Source organism: Lathyrus oleraceus, chromosome 1 (genome assembly GCF_024323335.1).
Source record: "Lathyrus oleraceus cultivar Zhongwan6 chromosome 1, CAAS_Psat_ZW6_1.0, whole genome shotgun sequence".
In the NCBI taxonomy this organism is placed as follows: Eukaryota; Viridiplantae; Streptophyta; class Magnoliopsida; order Fabales; family Fabaceae; genus Lathyrus; species Lathyrus oleraceus.
The window spans coordinates 81,915,724-81,938,448 of NC_066579.1; the positions used below are offsets into that span (position 1 = coordinate 81,915,724).

Genomic DNA, 22,725 nt, shown 5'->3' on the forward strand with positions numbered 1-22,725 from the left:
CTCCAATGGATCCGCACATATGCAGCCAAATTGGGGTTTAACATTGTTATCGGGAGGTAAGATAATGGTTCTGATATAAGACAAACATTTGTGACAATGAGATGCGAGAAGTGACAAGTACATAAAATATATACGAAAGTTGAAATAGGATGAAACGGGTTTGAGAAAATGTGAGTGTCATTTTGAGTTGTGCAAGTACCTTATGGAGAATAATACATTGACATTTAATAAGATATGTGGTATACATAATCATGACTTGTGTTACAAGTTAGTCGGTCATCCCATTGCATGCCGCCTTAATCCCAAAGACAAAGATCTAATTTCTGACATGACATTAAACATGGTGCAATCTAAAAACAAACTTGTAACTTTGAAACAGAAAAGACCTTAAAATGTCTCAAATATCAAGCAAGTATACAATGTTCATGTATGAAATAACAAGGCGATAAGAGATCCAAGAACTGAAATGCAATAACTATTAAAGCTTTTGGATGTTAATCATTATGTATCTAGGTACCGAGTGTGCGAGGATAGAGAAATCGTTTGAGATATATTTTGGACTCATCCTGATTACATCAAGTCGTTCAAAACATTTCTCAATGTCCTCATTATTTAGGCGGTGACACATATTTTGATGCATTTTAGTTTTTATCTAGCAATGTATTTAGGTGGTGACTAATTTTTTGTATTTATGTGGTGACTATTTTTTTTGTATGTATTTGTTTTGATATTGTCAACGATGTAAACTGGGTATTATTTAATAAATTTTCATGTATATTCAACATTAAATGTATAAATATTGGTTGTTCCATTTTTTTAAAATTTTGTGTTTTAAATTGTTTTCATAACAAGTTCTGTTATAACAGATTATGTATGAACAATGTGAGGTTAATCTGGAACTGTACTTCCGGACTCACCATATTTTATTGGAAAAAAATTAACATGAGATAATTCAGAATTGTATTTTTGTAGACACTCATTTATATATGATTTACTAAACTAAACAGGGTTAATTCAGAAGTACATCTTTGGAAAATCATGTCTGAGACATGATTGGGTTTCTATGGTCCATATTGATCTAAAACTTGTATTAATATGGGTTCTTCTCATGTTGTTAGCCATATCATACATAGAATATCTCAATATTTGTATCTCGCTTTTGTCTATTTCAACGACGAGAGGCCCCTTGTAACACCTTACTTCCCGACTCCATAATTAACTAATGAAGCATGTATAAAAACATAAGTATTCATCCAGTAGGATATTACTCGCACAATCCAAACCATCAAAACTCTTTGAACCACATAATATTGAGAAACAACTCGAATAATAAGCAGTAAAATCGCAGAAACCTTTGGCATAAAACCTCAATATTAATGTTAGTTTGAAAAATGGTTCATCGCAGAATAAAATAAAATAGAAAGATACGCAACAAATCAAATATAGGACAACCTGTTTCCCCTGTGTTACGTATCAGAGCGACTCCAACTATAGCTCCGAACGATAAACAACTAAATAGGCACAAGACGTCATCAACCTTAAACTCCTGCTCAAGTACTTGATTGTTTGTACTCCAGATTAGCACATACGCAACAACACAAAAAGAGGGTGAGAATAAATTCAAATCATAAACGGTGCATAAACATTCAGGATAGATTCACACATATATGCAATTATCCACACAATCATAAAACACACAAACTTCATGTATTCACACCTCACTCATATCACAATCATGCAACAATGATTCGACTCATGCTCGTCACGGTTCTCACTCTGATCTGGAATCACAACTCAACTCTATATGCATGTTGTACCGACTAAACATTTGGTTCTTCATATGAACCAAGTCTCAATCTCTGTGAACCCCGAGCCCCCACTCTGAGCTCCAAGCCCCCACTCAAGGCTTGGGATAAGCCACTAGTCCTCATCTCTGAACTAGCGAACATGCCTATTTCATAATGCGACGCATATGATGTATGTCATACAAAATGTATTATAGCCTCACTCTAACTATACATAACTCTCAACAACAATAAATGTAAAACAACTCTACTCTGATTGTAATAAAAATATATTCTCAATGCATCAATAGTCACTCAAACACATCTCATCGACACAATTAACATCACATCATAATTTGACCTTATCACAATATTCATAAATTACACATAATCACATGTATGCATAATACTACTTGAGTAATTATATAATTTAATTAATCGGCTCATCATAAAACACCAAACAACAACCCATCACTGATTGCCCGACAAACCACCCTCATATCCAAACTCAGCTCGTCAGAACCTGCATTCTGACTCGATGATGAGTAACCTGTCACCAGGATGACGCCTGTCATCCATCTCAGAACCCAACACATCACACTGTGACGACCTGGCAAGATTGATTTTTGTTTGGGCAAAAAGTGTAATTTATATATATATATATATATATATATATATATATATATATATATATATATATATATATATATTAATTTATATATATATAAATTTAATTTATAAGTAATTAATATTATTTATAAATTTTTGGGAGAATTAGGGTTAATCATGTTAAGGTTAATTAATCAATTATAATTAGGGTTTATTGATCGGTTATAATTAGAGTTTGGTAGTTATGACCTAATTCAAACCCTAATTCCCCATAAGACTAATTAATCAAGTGCGACACTAATTAGGGTTAAGTAGATTGGTGTACAACCTAGATCTTTTCCTATAAATAAAGTGTTATTTCGTTGCATTTTCTTCACCACTATTTCCTATCACTTTCTCTATCAAGTTGAGTTCATGGCATCCCCAAGACCGTCGTCATGGCAGCGAACATCATCAAGGCGGCCGGATCCTGAACCAGTAATCTTAAAAAGGGATGGGCATGTTATTTTCTCGCCTGTGAAACCCCCAATGGAGATGAAATTTTGGAACATCCGTTCGTTGGACCAACTAAAAAGGTCCTTGATGTCTTGGTTAGAGGGAGATTACGAACCTGGTGAAGTCATCAGAAGGATTCAGAGGCTTAGAAGAAGTATCTCATTTGAAACTGGAGAAACGGTATGTTCATGGGTTGAAGTTGAAAGCGACATTGATTGCATCCAAATGATGCATGGATCAGACGACATAGTGTTAACTGTTGTAATTTCTTAGATTTTAATGGTTGTTTGTCATGTTGTTGTTGTATTTGTTATTGTTGTAGTACTTGTTCTTGTTTTATTACTTGTTTTTGTTCCAGTATTTGTTTTTGTTTTAGTAATTGGTGTTGTAATGTTAGATGTTTGTGTTTGTTGTTCAAGTGTCATCTTCTATTTGGAATAAAAAGTAAACTTTAATGATAAATAGTATTAGTACACAGATTTATGAATATGAAAACTAAGTTGTGGAACTAGATCCACGATATGGACATTTGTTTTTATTATGCCCTAGTTGTCTACATATGCTACACTTCCTCTGCATTTTCTCTGCGACGTCCATTTCAGTTCTAATGCGCCTGCTATTTGGGCGACCACTTTTATTCCGCCGCATCGATTCGTTGTGCCAAACAATTTCCCCGTCATACTCTGGCCAATATGCCTCCAATGCTACCACCGGAAAGGGATTGTCGTATACATTTAGCAATGTTGCAACTTTGTAGATGGGAGACACTAGTGACAATGCATCGAAGTGGCTGTGTGAACATGCTGCAATGACATGGGAACAAGGCATACGATAGGCCTGAAATTGACCACAGTCACACCAACTGTCTGGTATTAGGACCCTATACTCTTATCTGGGCAGCCCCTGGTTATGGTCAATTGTTTCCTTGACACTAAAAGTATGGCCATGGCGGTCGAATTCCGTAACCCGATGGCTGCTGGCTTTGGTAGATTCCTGCCTCATAAACTTTATGCAGGCATCACTATATACTTGACTCGTCTGTAACACTTCATGCCAGCGCTTCCCTCTTGTTACGAACAATGTTGCCATCCGAAAATAGGTCACACTCACCAAAGCGGTTACCGGGAGGTTACGTATGCCCTTAAAGACGCCATTCATTGATTCCACAAGATTTGTTGTCATGTGGCCCCACCTCACCCCATCGTCGTATGACCTAGTCCACTTTGCTCTGTCGATATTATCAATCCACCTCCATGCATCAGAATTTGCCAACACTATTTCCCGGCGGTAGTATTGAAATCCAGGTTGGTTTAATGCATACCCCGCGTTTATCAAATTTTGCTTCAAGAAATTATCTTTGAACTCCCGCACAAAATTTTGAGCAATATGCCTGATGCAGTAGACATGCGTAGACGGGGGGTCATGCCAACCATTTGCTGGATTATTGTATGCACTGTCTATAGAAGCGTGCCTGTCAGAAATCACACAGATGCCAGCTTCTGGAGTCACGTGCGTTCGGAGATTCTTAAGGAAGAAACTCCAAGCAGCAGCCGTTTCTCCTTCAACCAATGCAAAGGCTATTGGGAAAATATTAGAATTTCCATCTTGTGCGATCGCCATCAGTAACGATCCTTTGTATTTCCCATACATCCAAGTTCCATCGACTTGAACAAGTGGCTTGCAGAATGTGAAATCGATGATGCAGGGACGGAATGCCCAGAAAAGTCTATGGAATATTCCATTACCTTCTAGACGAGTTCCGTCAGGGGATTGTGCCGACAAGGTCTCCATTATAGAAACCGTCCCAGGTGAATACAAATGTAGTGCAGCCAGGTAGCGCGGAAGTTGTTTGTATGATTCCTCCCAATTACCGTATACCAGTTCAATTGCCTTGGTTTTCGCTAACCAAGCCTTTCTGTATGACGGTGTATATTTGAAAACAGCCACACAATGGGAGATAATAGTTTTGACCTTGAGTGACGGGTCAGCCTCAACCAGAGGTAATATGGAATGGAAAATCATATCATGGCTAAGTTTGCGATGATCCTGTGCCATGTTTGTGTTGACGCAAGTGTGAGCTTGAGAAATGGACCCTATCACCCACACATTATGTTTCTTCTTGTACGATGCCATCAACCTATACCCACACTCCGGATTTTTGCATAAAATAACGTATCTTTCCGGATTTGATTTGTTAACATCGTAGTCAACACAGTTTTTCAAGTGCCAGTTCTTTATTGCTAACAGACACTCTTCCTTGGTCCGAAATTGGTCACCCTTCTTTAACTCCTCATCAGACCTCATATGTGGGTTGTAGAACATATCTGATGAGGGCTCATCCTCGCCCAAGTTAAGGGTTGTGAAGTGCGTAGGCGGTGAGTAGCGTTGCGCTATAGGTATTTGAACTTGGTCTTCGTCTTCGGAATCACGGTTCACCAAGTCATCAACCACGTCTTCTGCATCATTAACCACATCGTCTTCAACGTGGTGTTCAACATCTTGTTCGTCATCAATCACAGGATCAATAACCTGTGACTGAATATTTTGAGTTGGTTGAAATTGTTCCAACATAATGTACAACACTATATATTCGTAACCAGAATACTCATGGTTACGAAACATGTATTGTGCCTCCATGTCATTTTGAATCAATGACTTATAAAACTTGACTGAGTTATTTTCAGAAAAAAAAGGTTGTTGATAAAAAATTTGGGACACGGGTTGTCTTAGTTTGGACTCAATCTTTTTTTTCAGATAAGAGAAGTCAAATCCTCTATTTAGACAAAAACGAGTGCATTCGGTGTTTCTAAATAGGAAGCCAGACATATCACATTCATAAGTCTCACCATTGACGTGAGCTTTGATTTTGTAATGTGATGAAGATGCCATGTTATGTGAAGGTTTTGTGAAGATATTGTGAAGATATATGTGAAGATATTTTGAAGATTGCTGTGAAGATATTGTGAATACCTTTGTGAAAATGTGTGTGAATATTTATACTACCACCAAGTCTGCAAGATTCTGACACATCTTTGCATGCATGTATTCAACCAAGCATTCCCCAAGACTAACGCATGCAAAACTTGGACACGTGTAAAGCATGCAAAGTTTGCTGAGAATCTTGCAGGCTAGGTGGAGCTGCATGCATGTAATAATTTTGACATGTCTACTGCATGCACCAGTAGGTCAACAATAGTTATAATACTCATACCACCAAGTCTGCAGGATTCCCATGCATGCCTTACACGTGTCACACCTTTGCATGCAACACTACCACCTAGCCTGCACCTAGCCTGAACCTAGTCTCAGAGATTCCCACGCATGCCTATCCATCAAATGTATTCACCACCAAGTCTGCAGGATTCCCACGCATGCCTTACACGTGTCACACCTTTGCATGCAACACTATCACCAAGCCTGCACCAAGACAAGACAAGTGCAACCTAATCTGTACCAATGCATGCGAACCTATCCACCTAGCCTGCACCTAGCCTGAACCTAGTCTCAGAGATTCCCACACATGCCTATCCATCAAATGTATTCACCACCAAGTCTGCAGGATTCCCACGCATGCCTTACACGTGTCACACCTTTGCATGCAACACTACCACCAAGCCTGCACCAAGACAAGACAAGTGCAACCTAATATGTACCAATGCATGCGAACCTATCCACCTAGCCTGCACCTAGCCTGAACCTAGTCTCAGAGATTCCCACACATGCCTATCCATCAAATGTATTCACCACCAAGTCTGCAAGATTCCCACGCATGCCTTACACGTGTCACACCTTTGCATGCAACACTACCACCAAGCCTGCACCAAGACAAGACAAGTGCAACCTAATATGTACCAATGCATGCGAACCTATCCACCTAGCCTGCACCTAGCCTGAACCTAGTCTCAGAGATTCCCACACATGCCTATCCATCAAATGTATTCACCACCAAGTCTGCAAGATTCCCACGCATGCCTTACACGTGTCACACCTTTGCATGCAACACTACCACCAAGCCTGCACCAAGACAAGACAAGTGCAACCTAATCTGTACCAATGCATGCGAACCTATCCACCTAGCCTGCACCTAGCCTGAACCTAGTCTCAGAGATTCCCACGCATGCCTATCCATCAAATGTATTCACCACCAAGTCTGTAGGATTCCCACGCATGCCTTACACGTGTCACACCTTTGCATGCAACACTACCACCAAGCCTGCACCAAGACAAGACAAGTGCAACCTAATCTGTACCAATGCATGCGAACCTATCCACCTAGCCTGCACCTAGCATGAACCTAGTCTCAGAGATTCCCACGCATGCCTATCCATCTACATGTGCAAATTTAAAGTGAATAACTCCATAGCGAAAAGTAAAACTTCTTGAACTTCCAATACTGAAATAAAATTGGAAGCCATAACAAGTGAATAAAATAAAACATTATGTTGGAAGCCATAACAAGTGAATAAAATTGGAAGCCATAACAAGTGAATAAGATAAAATAAAACAAGTGAATAAAATAAAACGTTATTCAAAAGCTAAACTATCTCTTTTTTCCATTATGTGTTTAAAATAATATTATATCTTATTTAAGCTTATTTATTTATTTTAAACAACCTGATTAACTAAATTGAATTAAAAACCAATTTAAACTTTCTAAAACTATTGTACTAAAATAATATTCAAAGCAAGATTCCCACGCATGCCTATCCATCAAGTGCCTTCACCACCTAGTCTGCAAGATTCCCGCGCATGCCTTACACGTGTCGCATCTTTGCATGCAACACTAGCACCAAGCTTTCCCCTAGACAAGACAAGTGCTACCTACTCTGTACCAATGCATGCCAACCTATCCACCTAGCCTGAACCTAGTCTCAGAGATTCTCACGCATGCCTTACACGTGTCACATCTTTGCATCATCAGGTTCCACCAAGCCTTCCCCTAATCTGTACCAATGCATGCCAAGCTATCCACCTAGCCTGCAAGATTGTTGTATAAATAGAAGGTCATTCTTGCAAGTTTTCATCAACCACTAACACTTTTATTCAGAGAACTCCGGCGAAACTTCTCATCCACCAAACTTCACTCTACATTGCAATCATGTCTCTTCTTACCATGGGCCAAGAACACAGAGGCACTAGGGCAAACATTGCCTCATTCGTAAGTTTTTCTTGAACATTGCCTCTTTCGTATGTTTACAATTTATTTTTTAAAAGTCCAACCTAATGATTGTTTATATTGTTTATTTTTAAAGGATCCCAAGAAATTTCGTCAACGTTCACACCCTATGCCTTATCCAGACTCATGGTGCGTACCTTACATAGAGCGTGCGGGGTTCGATCATGTTATGCATGTCGTAAATGCCACAATTGATGTCAAATTTATTCTTGCTTTGTGTGAATGTTGGAGATCAGAGACACACACTTTTCACCTACCAATCGGTGAATGTACCGTCACACTAGAGGACGTGTACATGCTTTTGGGTCTTCGAATAGATGGTAAGCCTGTGACTGGAAATGTTCAACAGCCCAACGAAATATGTGTTCAAATGTTGGGCGTAGATCTGGTCGAGGGTGAGGGATCTGCAAAAGCAAGGGGCCAGGGTATTAAACTATCGAGCCTCCAATTCTACCACGACTCCATAACTTTGACTGAGGATTCGTCCGAAGAAGAAAAAATCATAAAAACCAGAGTTTACATTATTTCAAAATTAATTAAAGAAAATTAAAATAATCATCTTCACTATTAAAAAGATTAAAAGTTTCATAAAAAATAAAATTTATTTTCAATATAATAAAAAGATTATGGTGTCTCATTTCTATATTAAGTTATTTAAAAACAATTATTTTAATTGATTCTTTAGTCACAATATTTGTTTTGTGTATATTTTTATAATACATTATAATAAATCTATTCTCATTTTTAACTAGAAAATATATAATGATAAGTTAACTAAATAATAATGATTTATGAAAAACAAAAAAAAATCAACGTAAAATTACATGCTTCAACAATTTATATAATAACTTATTTTCAAATAAAACAACTTTAAAAATTTAAAGTTAAAAAATAATAGTTGATATATTATATATTTTATTCATTTTTATGTTGACAATATAAAAAATAGACATTAATTTTATTCTTTAACCACAAATATGCATTTCAAATATAATTTTTATAATATATTAAAATAAAAAATAGTTAAATTTGACTAATTAAATTAATTACAAATAGTTTAAATAATTTAATTATTATCAAATAAAAATATATAAAATATTTATTTGATAAATAATATTAAAATAAAAAGAACAACGTGCTTTTAACAACAAATTATATGGGGTGATGTGGTTTTTTTTAGTCTTTTGTTTTCTTAAGTTAAGTTATTTAATAGATGAAAAAATAAAAGAAAATTAAAACTGATATATTTCTCTCTCTTCTTTAAATTATATATTTTTTCTCTTTCTTGCATTTTAATAGTTGGATTAATCAAATGGTTTTGAATTGCACATAAGAGAATGCATGAAAGAAAAAATTGGAGAGGATTCAATTCCCACCGACCAACCATGTCACATATTCACAAGTGATTATTTAAATAAAATACTCAATTAAATTAAATAAATAAATAAATCGGGGTGTTTCACCCCTCTTGAATTTAGATTCATATCACTCGTCTTGTCAATCTGAAATCCACACTAGAGAATCTGTTGCAATATCCAAACAATCGAAGAGTTGTCAAACTCGTTTATAATTCACTCTCGATTGACTATGAAGGGAAGATACAATTCAGCAAGTTTGAGCCGAAGACGGATGGAGATTTAACTATTATGTGGAGTACATTCCTCTGTTACGAAACAAAATGTATGACTTAGGTGGATGCAAATGTTGCAAGATCGTCCGAAAATATTATAAAAATGTTGAAATATCATCAACCATCACTTGAGGATGACATGTAATGTTATATTTATGTTAATGATTATCTATGTAATATTACATATGTTATGTATGTCATAATAATGATTGATGTTAATTTATATTGTTCTTCCCATTCTGCATTTATTTTTAATTTGAGAAAATAGAGTAGATTCTAGAGATATACTTCCGTAACAACTACGAAAATAAAACTCCAAATTTATTCAGTTTCGTTTTTGCATGAGTCTGAGTTTTATATGAAGTTTGAACATTTTTGATGCCTTTGAAAATATATCTTTGTATTTTAAAAGAATTTATGGTATTTTACCCGGATGTGTGAGCAACACTGATAATTTCTCAGGTAATTTTATAGTAGTTTATTTAAATAATGGGCTATAGGTTGATGATGATAATCTTATAGTAGTTTATGTTGTGATGAAAAAGAATAAAATAGATCACAGAAGTGTCATGCAAAGAAGACAAATGCATATAGAAAATAATCAAAGAATAATTTTTTTATATATTTTAATTTTTATAATAACCTTGTATTCGGTTTCACTAAACAACAATCTCTAATCCAAATAACACTCCAGTGTAATCTTTAAGATATTGAACTTTCTTATTGATAATGAGAGTTTCTATCATTTTCCTAAATGTTTGACCTATCAACAAACTATCAGATCCAACTTGATGAGACCTTCCAACAACACGACTCACATTTATAGTAGTAACTACTCGTTCTAGACCACCATGCAAAAAGTTGCAGAACTTCATCATGTGTTTCATATCGATCACTTTTTTTCCAAACAACACTTCTACATTATTTAAAAAATCCTCTAAATGGTTTGGTAAATTCTTTTGAGTTAATATCTTCACCAAATCCCAAAATCATAAGCACCGTTAAATGTGATCCACATAAGTGATTTGTTGAAAACAAGTCCGGACGAGAACATTAGCTCAGTAAAACGCATTGAATCCACACCATTACGAAAATTTTGATTGAAGTCAATCCCTTGACGGCAGGGCATATGAATAGAATCTTGATTACAAGGATCATGATTGACGTCAAAATTACGGAAGTTAAATTCCCAAATGTAGGTGTTGTTGTTTCCAAAACCTGGAAGATTTCCCTTAATGTCGATAAGGGTGAGACCAAATTGAATGAGTTTAAGGGCATTAACATTCGCCTTCAAATAGTAGTAGTTGTCATAGGGTTGAAGATAGTGACAATGAAGTTTAGGTGAATGAATTACACCAGGAAATTCAGTGTCCATTGAGACCATATGATGTTGATGGATAGCTTGGCGTATGCGATTAAATTCATACTCCAAATTATATGCCCAGACTTGCCGTATAATGACTTCCTTCACCTTACTCATGTTGAGTTTTGTGAATTCTTGAGACCTTAAGAATTCTCTACAAATGAATAAATGAATAGTAGAACTGTTTATGATGATGTTATGAGATGAGAAGAGATTTTCCTCTTTTATATTAAAAATAAACACTAAACACGAAAAAGATATTGCATGCAAAGTGGAAGGTTAGTTACTAACTAATATTTAATATTTGTTATTAATTAATGTGTTTGTTATATTATGTGCGTTGTTTGTTGGCTTTGAGCATTCAACAAATTAATTACTATTCCATGTATCCTACGGGTTTATCTCAAAATAATATATTAAAACCATTTTAGATGCGTATCTTTATATATTCATATATATTTATTGAACTTAATTGACATGAACCGTGTAAAAAAAATCAACATTATGTCATATGATTAAAAAAAAAAATTAAAATGTAAATGTGATATGGCAAGATACATGATTTTCATTGATTGAGAGTGTAAAAATAATTTAGACCGTCAATACATCACTCATTTTCTTATATTTATTTAATATATATAAATAATATTTTACCTATAGATATTAATTTTTATAGATTTATCTTAGAAAATAATACGTCTATATATAATAATGTCACATGTACTATACAGAAATATTTATTTAAAAAAAGTATCACTTTTTATTTTCATTTTATTATAATTATAATTAGTATTGTTATTTTATTTGCAGTCTTTCATTAATACTATTATAATTTATTTTGAATCATTAATTATAATTAATAAAAATACATTAGTAATTAATAACTGTAAATCAATAAAACCTAACAAAATTATTTGTTATGATTTTTTTGATTCTAAAAAACGGTGAGATGTAACAATTAGAATGAGATCACATATATTAGATTATAAAAAACTTATATTTCAAACTTTTAAGATTAGAGTTATACAAAATATCTTCCGTACTTTGAAGCTAGTTATGCTAATACTTTTAGTTAATTAATGAATTATTATGTCACATGGTCAGGCGACAGGGATACGTAAATTAAAACCTTTTTCTAATTCTTTTTACATCGTATATGTAATTTAAACTTAAAATTCAATGTAGAATTTTAAAGAAATTATGAAAATTACAATTTTTGTGAGACAAGTTTTGAAAAGAGACTTTATACTACTTAAAATGAAATAAAATCTTATAATTTCAAGTTCAAGATTATATATATATATTACGAAGCTCTTAGTGCATTTCACGTCGATAGATCAACAAATTATTATAACTTAGCTACTGTATAAGAGGTAGAGCATGTCATTTCTCAGATAATTTGAATTCAAATTTCATTCACCTCATCTTACTCTCATATTAATTTGGATGTTGAAGTGCTAACCTTGCGGGTCTACCTCCTTTCTACTGCACCGGAAGCTCAATTCCACCTTTGCAATCAACATTCATCGATCACCGGTCAATTATGGTTCACGCGTGAAATAGTGGTGTCGTATGTGGAAATGACATTTGATTACTGTGTTTTCCATATTTAAATATTCATCTCTCGATTCATTCAACTGAAGCTTCATCAACCTAGAAATTCATATTTCCTCAATCTGAACGGTAGATCTCCGTTCTTGATCCTCTGTGATCGAAGATGAACACCGTTTCTCAAACCTCCATCTTGATCCACCAACAATGGCAGGTTCTAGAGCTACTCACTTTGTTACATAACGCGGGGCAACTGCACCCGCTCGAGCTACAAGAGATCCACCACCTCCTCCTCAAAATGATTATGCTCAAGTCCTAATAAATTCTCCATCTGCATAGTCAAATCAAGATCATGTTCAACATATAATGTCTCAATGAGTATTTCAACATCTCCCCTTCTTAGGATCCGTTACACAATTTCAACAAGGTGAACCATCACTCAGACATCCGACACAATCGATGGTACATAGACAATAAGAATCACTTAGTTTTCAATGTTACAAGCCAACCTTAGTGTGCAAGGTGCTAACGAACTATTGAATAATATTTACAATATGATTTGGAACCATAATTCACAAGTTGTGGAGGAAAGGATACTCCAAACCTCGAAAAAATCTTGCATAACGCAAATTCGAAGGGCAACACGGTGCAAAAGGCTTTTTTTCCGAAGAAGTCACATGGACGTCCCTGAACGGGAAACATCTCACTTGGAAGTAGCTTTTATATCTCCAAGCCGTTCAGGAAGGAGGAAGAGGTTCCTCCCAAGGTCTGCCACCCTCAAAGAAAGGAAGAACCAAAGGACTGGTCCCGGTAAAATAACGTGAGAAACATCCTCTTCCGGCTCGTATCCTGGATAGTCGGATACCGAAATTGCTAGAGAAGACACTAAAGCTCAATAGTTACGATGGAAAAGAAGATCCAAATGATCATGTGCAACATGTTGATGACCATCTGGATTACTATCACTCTGACGATGTTGCAAAATGTAAGCTCTTTGCATTAACTCTAACCAAATCAATTATGATTTGGTTCAAATCTCTGGACGACAAAAGCATAGATTCATGGACCGACTTGTGTGAAAACTTCACAGCTCGCTTCATCATCCAAAATAGGCAACCTACAACAATAGCTACGCTCAACGAGATTACCCAAGGCAAGAAGGAGGATTTGCGATAATATATCAACAACTTTACAAAAGTAACGTTGGGAGTGAGAGGCTCTGACGAAAGTAGGGTAGCTCATTCAGATACAAGATACAGTGTAAGGAGGACCACACTTTGAAAGATATATTGAATAAGGCTTAACCTTTATTAATTATGAGGAAAAACTCATTGCTCTAGGGGACAACCGAGCATCATCATATGCAAGTTCTAGTCGGTCATTAGGGAAAGAGTCTACCCGACTTAGGGAGGAAGGCGACCGCAGGACCCACAACTGGTTTGATAAATACACTCCCTTTAAAACCTCTCAGGAGAAAATCTATAAAGAATGTGTTATCACCGAGTTTTGGAAAGCCAGGATAAAAATTCCCTTCTCGATTAGGAAGTCTTCTCAAATTGGCAAATCAAAATATTGTTGTTTCCATAAAAGTCACGACCACACCACTAAGGATTGCATCCAACTGAAGGATACAATCTAGGGGTTAATCAAGGTTCGTTTGTTTGAGTACTCCAAATATGGCAAGAGGGACCAAAGTGATTCCTTGAAGAGCAAGTCCTCGACCAAAATAGTTGATATCGTGACCGGAGGTAAAGAGGCAAGCAACGAAGAAGATGGGATGTATAAAGGGAACGTCAACATATTACAGCCACGACGGGAGGCACCCTGCAGGCAAATGCCCCGTCCAAGGGAAAGGCAAAGAAGAAGATCGTAAAAATTAATGATCGTTAACAAGAAAGGCAGAAGTACATCAACCAAGGGGCCCGAAAAGGTCGATGCTTGATTTTTAGGATAGTGAAAAGGTAGAGGGAATATCGAAAGATATATTTCCATTGGTCATAACAGTCATGATCAACCACTTTGATGTTTCCTAAATACTAATTAATTGTGGTAGCTCTTGCAACATGATATACTCAGAACTTTTGGATAAGATAGGCCTGAAAAAGGATAACTTGTGGCCTTATAAATGATCTAATTTATAGGCCTTCAATGGCACAATGACACATCCATATGGGTACATCAAGTTGATGATTTCTGTGGGAGAATGGAGAAATTTTAGAACCGTCAACTGACAATTCCCGGTGGTTCCTTGCAAAGAATCCATAACTTTATCCTTGACAGACTCTTTGTGGAAGCCTTAGATAATTTAGCATCCCTGGTTCACCTCAAGATGAAGTTCCACAACCTCCACGGTGAATCAGCCACTGTGAATCAACCACGGTAAATGTAGACCTTACTAAAGCTAAGAGAATCTACAAGGCCTTGCAACAAGACAAAAAGGAAAGGGAATGTAAGACCATAGAGACCAACATGGCTCCCTTACTTGCCAATTAAGGGACATGAAATTTGTCCTACCCACGTGTATGAAAGGTTACGTCATCTAGATAAGAAAAATCGGTTGATTCCAGCTGATTACAAGAGGCATGGCAAATAAGTGGTGGAAAACTCACCTAGTTATGTTGATATTTTTATGTAAAGAAAAGTCATATCATCGTAATGTATCATGATATTTTTATTTAAAGAAATAACAATATTCTTCTGAAATATTTGTTTCCTTTGTGAATGTGAAAGGTAACAATGAGTCCAGGGTACGATCGAGGAAATCAAAGCCAACCACAAAGACTCGGGTGTAGTGTCATAAACACTACATGCATATGACTAAAGTAATCAAAACCTCATAATGCAAAGCACACACACAAAGAAAGTGGCAAAACCACAAAATGGAAATAACCAACCCACCTCCTCTTGGTAGCTAGCCAATCCATAGGTCATAGTGAGTCCGTCACATGTCAGCCTTAGACCAGGTTATCATACCTCAATTTTGTCTTACGTTAAAATTGCATTGCATTTTTCTTTTTCAGTTCATTTCTATCTGCATCAACATGACCATTTCATTTGGTCATGTGCTTTCATCAATTTTAAAAATCATTCATCTGCATATGTTTGACTTTATTTTTTTAATATTTCTCACATTGCTTCCATATGCATCATTCACCGTATAATTGGGTCCCCTGTTTTTAAGAGGTTTGAGCTCATAATGCTACAGTAACACCTCATTACCTATATTGCATATGATCCTCCAAATCACAAGCCTGATTATGTCCATTAAACTGCATGACTTTCATCGTTACAAGTATTTCATTTGTGTTTTAATAATCATTTTGTAATGACCATGTTATCTCATTTTATTTTTCCTTGTTTATAATGATCATTTTTGTCTTAGTTTAATTTTATTTTTAATTAATAATAATCATCTCTATCTCATTTTATTTATTTATTTTCTTTTAACAAAGACCATTCTTCATCTCATTTTATTTTCTTTTTCATTTTTTATAATATAAGAAGCTTTTTATCTCATTTTAATTTTAGTTTTTATTAATAACTATTATCCCTTTTTTTTTTTCGTTTCTCATGTTAATAATAACTATTATCCCATTTTATTTTATTTCTCATTTTCATAATAGCAATTATCCCAATTTATTTCATTCCTCATTTTAATATTATTTTCATTCCATTTTAATTTTATTTTATTATTAATAACCATCTTTACCTTTTTTATATATTAATAAAAACCTTTTTTTATCTCACTTTATTTTCATTTTTATTTTAATAATAAAATTTTTATCTCCTTTTTGATAATCCCATTATTCTCCTATATTTCATCTTCATTTAAAATAATCTCCACATTATTTAATAACACACACAAAAAAAGAAGTAGAGATTTGCATTTTTTACATAAGTTGAGAGTTTGGTTATTTACGCCAGTAAAAAGTAACAAAAAAAGCGTATCGGCAACTTGAACCATATGCAACAGTAAAAAAAATTGCATCCCATCTTTCATTAGAGAAAAGTAACAATTCCACTTGCACCAATAGCAATTTTATTTACATCAGTAGTAATTACAAAATGTATTGCATCAATAGAGTAACTCAATTGCATCATGATAGCTTAACAAAAGTTACATCGAGCAGTAATAACACTAATTTCAAAAGTAGAAACTAACTTGCAATGAAAAACAAAAAGTAAGTTACATTTAGTAAAGGAATTACACGTGAAAATAACACACACACATCAGTAAAAGTAATCAAAACTCATATAGCAGTAAAACTAACTGCATCGGTGAAAAGTTAAATTTAGAAATGACAAAATACACACAAAAAATCTGCTTACATGCTGGAAATCTTTCACGCATTTCACTCTCTCCAATCACCATCCATAAAATCAGGGATTTTAGAAGGTCCTTTCTAACGAATTTGTTGCAATCCTTATCCAATTTTCACCTGATTTTCTTTCCTCAACTCTTCCTATAAGTACACCCACTGACACTCCTGAAAATCACCAAGAAAAACAGTATTACTACTCTGCCAAAATCCTTTACAAAAACCTTACATCAGAGCTCTAAACCTAGACCTTTGAAGTTGATCATTAAAGCTTCAACGCGTCTGAGCTTAGTGTTTACCTTGAAAATCGGTAAACAATCGTTGATCTTCCAAATTTCTAAATTTGGTTACTTGCAGGATCGATCAGATTGACCCTAGGACATGTGCTAACTATTTTGAAAATGAGTTTTGGTAATAACGAATACTCCAATAGTAAGCGTAAAATTAGAGTTTGAAAACTAATAAAAAGGTTGATATGAATTTGAAAAATTGTAAAGGACTTGTAGCAATAAACAACTGACAAAAGTAAATGTTGAAAGCAAGGACTTGTAAATTGTAAAGACTGTAAATGACGAAGTAAAAGAAGAGTGCTTGGAATGAAGAAGTAAAGAAGTGTATTTCTGGGGAAAAAGTAAAGATAAATTTGTATTGCTTTGAAGTAACTAACAATGGTGTAAACAAACGTACATTCTGTGATTTACGATTCTTCTTCACACGAGTACTTAGTAAATTTACAGGTTTTTGTACATACTTTGACACACATTTTTTCTAACACTAAGACTCTATATTTATACTGGATCGAGATAACCGTTTCTGATGGTTCTTCAATCACGTTGAGTCACATGGCGCCTTGCATGTATGCAACTATCCATTATGCTCCACGTGTCCTCTCAACGGTTTCCGATAAGGGCAAAGTTCCCTCCCTTATTTGAATTTTGAATCTTTGATCGAAAACCATTCTCAACCGTTTAAGAGATCTTTCTAGAGTCTTAACTGTATGTTGATCCTTATTACCCTTGTCCAGTCGAATCACCTTCAGCTGGTCGAATATCACCTCCTAGTCGAAAAACAACTATACTTGTGATTTCCTTTTTTGGTAATTCTTAATGGGCGTCAAAAGTATGAGCTAACAAATTGCCCCCCAAAAATGTTATTTTCGACACTTATGAGAAAAAGACATTTTTTGAGACTTTGTTTCGACGCCTTAATAACTCTGACATTGTGCCAAGTATCCCAATGTTAGCAAAACTTTTCAGTTTCTCCAATTTGTCTGGTGACGTCAGAGTCATCATTATCTTTTTCCTAACCACGTCCTTTCAGCCCACAACCGAATCTTTTTACTCATCACATTTCCTAGACTCTAGGAAATCATGGGCTGAAGCATTAATTGACATCTCCATCACACTGCCCAAGGAAGACATGTGTTCCACTAACTTGCCAACCATTAATACTGATTTGAAACACTCTCTCTTCCAAGCACGCCTATAAAACCCACAAACTTACCCATTTCATATTTTTACGCCTTCTGAATTTCCAAATACTCTAGATTTTATTTCTTCAAACATTCTTCAACTAAACCCAGATTTCTTTCAATCTCTAACAATGGCAACCTCAAGCAAAGCTCTTAAGGAAATAGGCGTATCCATCAAAACCACCGCCACCAAGACAAAAACTCCAAAGAAGATCTCAGAGCTTCCTCCGCTCGCCATGTTGTCTTCTCCACTCGCGGCTGGCAACCGACAATATATACCAGAGCCCCAAACAGAAGAACAATGCATAATTTACTCTTCTCAGGTACTCATTCATGTCTCTGTTTCTGGAAAGAACTACGCATTATCTGGACCCTTAGCTGATTTAGATGCCGATTCTAGTAATCTTAGAGAAGTTTTCCCTTCTTATCACAAATGTAAACCCATATGGCAAGCAAGAAACCCTAGAACTGAAATCACCTATACTGAAAACCTTAAGGCTGGTGATATTATAGATCTAAGATTTATGAATAATGGTTTTAGAGCTTTCCGTGCTACTCCCACCTTTAAAGATCCTACTGATTATCTAGATTGGTTAAATAAAGTAGAGAAAGCTAAGGCTCAGGCTTGGAAAGACATAGGAATTTATGACCTGATTATGCTGTCAAAGCTGAATTTAGAGTACAACACTCCTATGTTGATTTCTTCATTGTACTTCTCGGAAAGAACACACTACACTTTCCACCTTCCTTGTGGTATAGCCATGCCAACCCTTTTTGACTTGGCCGCTATCACAGGGCTAAAGCCTACTGGACACACTTATGATCCCGACATTGATGTTATGGACACCATCGCCTTTTCAACCAACAGAGCAACATATTTGACGCACATTACTCATTATCATGATAATGACACCGACATCGTCTTCGACGTGGAGCATATAGCCTTTTTGGCCTTGTGGTTGTCCCACTCTGTTTTTTGTTCGAAATCCCTGCAAGTTGCCAAGAAATATCTCACTTTGGCGAACCAACTACATGCTGGGCACAATATTTGTCTAAGTTAGATGATCTTGGCAAGTCTTTATGAATCCTTGAGCGATGGAGTGACTCAACTGAAGAATTTGGGGGACAAAGGGAACCTTCTCCTGTCTGGCCCTTTCTGGATATTGCAACTTTGGCTAAATGCCACTTTCGAGGCCAGTCTTCCGAACAAAGGCCTTGTCGATGAAGATGTTGATGAGATCAAGAATAGAAGGGTCAAAGGCACGAGGTTAGCTCATCTGACTCCAAATGATGAAGGACAAGCCCTTCAACCGACTTTCATGGGCTATATAATGATGTTTGCTAAGCACCATGTTTTCACTTCGAGCATGGCCCTATTTGCCTTTAGAAAGCACGATCCCAAATGGTTTACCAGGACCTTCCCCTCTCCATCCAAGAAACTGGAGACAAAATATTTGCTGATTTGGGAAGCCTTTTTGACCCCCAAGATTATAACCCTTCGACTCAACCCCTTGAAGGTTCATCTTACTTTGATAACCTATCAACCCAACCTATTCGCTCGATAATTTGGGTTAGTTCAGGTTCTTCCAAAGTGCCTGTATGACAGAAAGGGTAGTCTCCTTCTCCATAATACAGTCCATAACGAAGCCACTGCCCTCAAACAAATATCCAAATATACTGGCAGAACCCAGCTTACTCCGTTCAACTTCGAGCCCAATTTCCTCTGCAGTCGAGAGTTTGGGAAATGGTGGACCAAATATTACGTCAAAGAATTATGTGATGTCACCTCTTTCATTCAACTATTTAACAAAGCTTTTCTTCTTGTGCATGAAAAGACCAGAAAAGGTACTTACACACTTATAAAAGAAATCCAATCTTTTCAAAACTACTTTGAAACTGCCTATAGGCCTGATGATCTTAGTCAAACCATCCGCAAAGCAGTTGTCACGCTTAAAGAATTTTTTTCAAAGAAAATGGAAAACCTAAAGATTCCTTCATATGTTCCTCATGAGAAACATTATGAAATGGCTCTTGAATTGTTTCCCCCAAAGTTTCCTCCACTGCCTAATGCTGACTTCAGAGTGACCCTTGCCCCTCCATTTCCAAATTGGTTTATTTGTATAGATTCCATTAAAATACTTCAACAACAATCTCAGAAAAAAACTCAGCGGATGATTGCGACTAAGCATACTCTAGACAGTTTCAAAGGACATCTTCATATAGGGACCGAGGATGTCCGAATCGAATCAGACATATATGAAGGCGTGGCACAAGAGGTTTTCCTCAAAGTACATTCCCTTTTCAAGCCATTTACTCTTAGCTAACACTAACTGTTTTATGTTGTTTTTATTTAGCCATCAGGGTTCCACCTAAAAAACCAACCACCAAGGGACCAGTCGAATCGAGGACTGGAGGAGGCTGTAAAGGTATACTTTTGCTTTCTCATTTCTTCTGCTTTTGTTGTGTTTTAATGATGCCAATATTCCCATTCTTAACTCAGGCTGCTCGAAAACCTCCAGTAAGCCCCCTAAAAATCCAAAAACCTACTGACATCCCTGTCATAGTAGAATCTGATGAAGAGGATTTGTCGCTGGTTCTCGACCTAACTTATAGGAAGAGGAAGCAACAACCAAAGGCCACTGATATTTCGAACCAGCCTCCAGCAAAACTTCCAAGGAAAAGGCCTGCTGCACTTGTTATCCAAGACCCTGCTCTTGAAGAAATGGCGAAGATAGCAGCGACCCAAAGTGAGAGCGACAACTCCAGCCCTGGGGTCGAAGGTGATAAGGTATAACAAACTTCTCTCTACTTTACACAATTTGTTTACCGTCTTTCGCCATTTATAGTTTCAGTTTTATTGATTTCAGGGTGGCGTAAGCACTGCCGTTTGAACCAAGGATACAACCTCCTTCACGCCCGTCTATGTACCAGATGTTTTAAACAGTGCCGGTGAACCCACTTATCGACCATCATACAAAAAAAGGGTCTATAAGTGAGATTAACCAACCTCCCTCTGGTGACCTTGATGCTTCACCACCGAAGACTGTTACTCAACATTCTCACACCAGTGACTTCGGCCATGAAACTGCATCAATCGAAGAAGGTGAGGCTGGAGGCAATCCAGAACCCATGGTTATGGATGAATTAGTTGAGGACGAAGATGCCCCTGAGGATGATTTACGTAATGCTGAAGGAACAAACAATCCTTAGGGAGAAGGTGGAGATATCGAGGATACAGTTATGGAGGAGGAGTACGAAGATAACCCAATCATAGTCCCTGATGATGACGAAGGCTTTGAAGGGGGAAGGCTGATGCAGGCGAAGAGCAGGCTCAAACTCAAACTCTTGTCACTCCAACTATGGCAACTATTCAAATGGCCAGAGTTTTGACGAGTAGTACTGGGGGTCTTTTTGCAGAAAGACTGGCTATTCTGAAACGAAGCCAACCCCTTGAGTATTTTAAGGCTATGTTAAGCTGCGGGAAAAGTTCCTCTGACAAAAGCCTTAGTACTTCGGTGTCTGAAGATCAACCTTCGAGCACCTCTGAAGATGAAGTACTTTCTAAGATTAAAGATGAAGTCTTCAAAGGTGACTTGTTTCTATTGCTGCTGGTCGATCCCTCTGCCCTTTTGACTCTAAAGGCTCTTCTTAACCAAGCCGACCTGTTAGAAACTTCACCTGAAGTGGCAACATTATATTGGACATAAGTACTATGATCGACCAAGCTGTTGCGGATCATAAGTTGTTACCTCAGCTCATAGGGGAAATTAAGAAGAAGTCTGGTTCTAAGGCTGCTGCCTGGGATTCTGCCACCGAATCTACCAATAAGGTGATGGAATTGGATCAGACCAAATAGAAAAACAAAGAAAATATTGAAGGTCATGATTGATGCGTGCTTTTCGCAAGTATACGAACGCGTCAGAGTAATATAAAAGATTGTCGAATCCACAGAGACCAAGTGTCAATCTATCGTTATCTATTGTTATGGTGTTTATCAAAGGTAATCAAAATAGGTGTTTTTAGAATGTGCAATGAAAAGTAAAGTGTTAAATAAAGTTCAATTAATAAAGACAGGGTCGAATGTAATTCACATAATCAATTAATAATCCAAGTACTTGCTAATAGAGCTACTTATGGGCAGTGTTTCCTACTTTGAAAAGAACTAATTTAACAGGAACTGCCGCTTTCGCGTATTCAGAATCGAGTTGTACTCCCTAATCAAACCCTCTTATTGTCACTTATAAAAAGACGCGCATTGCGTTAGAGTAGTAAACCTATTTTTAAGAAATATAGTATCTTGACTAAGTTGAAAAGTATTATAACCTGG

The 22,725-nt window shown here is 36.3% G+C and overlaps 1 pseudogene; it reads right to left on the minus strand.

The window, feature by feature from the left end:
• Positions 1-10,353: 10,353 nt before the first annotated feature.
• Positions 10,354-15,892, minus strand: LOC127092657 (probable CCR4-associated factor 1 homolog 11; annotated as a pseudogene).
• Positions 15,893-22,725: the final 6,833 nt, after the last annotated feature.